The following is a 2364-nucleotide window of genomic DNA, read 5'->3' as shown; positions in this document are numbered from 1 at the left end:
CCGCCGCATGCCCGTGCTCCCTGGAGCGTGCCCCTTCACCCAGGTCCCCACAGCCTGTTCTGAACCGTCTCTCCGCCTCATCTTGACCCTCTGAAGGCACGCCCCCAGGGATACCGTCCCTTGGATCTGGCATCTTAAACCTCCAAAAGGTTCCAAACTATTAAAAACATTCCAAAGTATTAAAAAATAATTTAAAGAACTACCTCTGCTATAGCCACGAAAGCAAACAACCTCGTGCCCTCCTATACTCATTAACTTGAAAGCGTGTACTACTATCTACCCTGTCACCTTGACCAAAAATCCTGAGGTTCCCCCTGGACCCCTTCATGGCCGGTCAGGGGGCACAAGGGCCCTAGGGTCACACTGCCTCCCTCCTCACTCTGTGCCTCTTCCCCTCCAGGACCAGTATTCCGCTCTCTTTCCTCAGTATTCCACCCTGCATGCTCTGGTTACGTTTTCTCCCCCTTTCAAACACCTTCAGTGCCTCCCCGTTTTCTCAATATGTTTTAACTGCTCATTCGGCATTTAAGGCTCTTCACAGAACAGCCCATTTCTAAGATTCGGTTGGGTCTCTCCACCAACTATACTTTTCCATGTCAATGGTATGTTGGTAACGGGTACTTCCTTACACCTGCTACACTCTCTCCTTACACTCCCATTTACGTTGCATTGTATTATCAAGACCTGAGTGCTCATCTAATTCTCTCTCAAGGTTAAGGGCTATTGTGGCAAGCAGTTTACCCAGGGGGGTCCTGCCCTGGCTTCTCAGGAACATGGGGCCGACTTGCCTGGAAATATAACTCAGAAGACAAGATGGCTGGCTTCTCGCGCCTGTAGGGCTGTTTGGCCTGGACCTTCAGCTTGGCCCCAGCAGGACAGAGTGTCACATCTGTGTCCTGGGGGCATCCTGGATCCTCTCCCAGTGAGAGCTCTCTCAGAGGAGAGAGATTTCTAGGACTCACTCAGGATTTGGATAATTCACCACCTCCTGTCTTGGCTTTCCTCCCTTAGCCCTCTGGCCCTGAGTGCCAGGCTCACACACAGACGCTGTGCAGAGGTCAGAAAAGAGCGTGTTGGCATTTGCTGCCATCTAGTGAAGGAAGTGTGGCTCAGTCTCTTGCAAAAGCCGAGCAGATCCTGTGCTCTGGGGGAGAGCTGGCTTCAGGAAGCCCCCAGGGGACCGTCTGGAGATGGACAGACATGTGTGGGAAAGACGAAGCTTCTGCACAGAACAGATCACGCCCAGGCCCCTAAACCATAATCTGGGATGGGCAAGACCACACCCCTCCGGAGCCTCCCCACCTCCAGCAGGGGTGTCCTCACCTTGTTTGGAACACTTGGGAAGCATCAGTGTCCGTAATCGGAGGCCTCTCCCAGGGCGGTCCTCAGTGCCTTAGGCGGAGCTGACCGTGACTTTGGAACTGGTGATTTCCACAAGGCCCTTGCAGCCCTACAGGGCAGCCCCGGTGGCCCTGTCTCAAAGGTTTCCTGGCCCTGGGACCACCCACTGTCCTTCCCCAGGGGGCATAAATGCTCAGGCTCCAGCAAGTGAGGGACCGTGTATTCACTAGATACAGATGAAACTGCTCACGGCAAATGCCCGGCTAGTGCCTGATGCACAGCGACTGCTACCTAAAAATTGGATCTTGATAGTGATTGGGTGCTGATAGTATTGCTATTTTGCCAATGCTCCAGAGCACAAGGCTGCCGACAAAACTCACAGAATCCAGGCCCTACTGAATACACTCTGCAAATAATCACTGGCTCAGTAACACCAGAGCACCCGGTGCTGGCCGCCCTCCTGGGATGAGGGGCGTGGGTCAGAGGCCAGACCTGAGAGCTGGGGCTGCGGACCGGCACCCAGCCCCTCCTCCTGTCTGCAGGACCGGCTTGCACAGGGTTTTCCCCACACCTCGACTGTCACCCTGTAGGTTCTCTGCCCCCAAGGCAGCCTCTTGCCAAGGTTGGTCTCTAGGCACCTCCAGGGTTGTTTTTTTTGTTTTTTTATTAAATCCTTTATTATCAAGTTGGTTTCCATACAACACCCAGTGCCCTTCCCCACAAGTGCCCCTCTCCGTGACTATCACCCCCTTCCCGTTCCCCCCTCCCTCTTCAGCCCTCAGTTTGTTCTCAGGATTCAAGAGTCTCTCATGGTTTGCCTCCCTCCCTCTCCCTGACTCTTTCCACCCACTTTTCCCTTGCCATGGTCCTTTGTTAGGTTTCTCCTGTTAGACCTATGAGTGCAAACATATGGTATCTGTCCTTCACTGCCTGACTTATTTCGCTTAGCATGACTCCCTCAAGGTCCATCCACTTGCCTACAAATGGCCAGATTTCATGCTTTCTCATTACCATGTAGTACTC

Source organism: Suricata suricatta, chromosome 5, assembly GCF_006229205.1.
Source record: "Suricata suricatta isolate VVHF042 chromosome 5, meerkat_22Aug2017_6uvM2_HiC, whole genome shotgun sequence".
In the NCBI taxonomy this organism is placed as follows: domain Eukaryota; kingdom Metazoa; phylum Chordata; class Mammalia; order Carnivora; family Herpestidae; genus Suricata; species Suricata suricatta.
Note: the sequence above shows the minus strand (reverse complement) of the source record.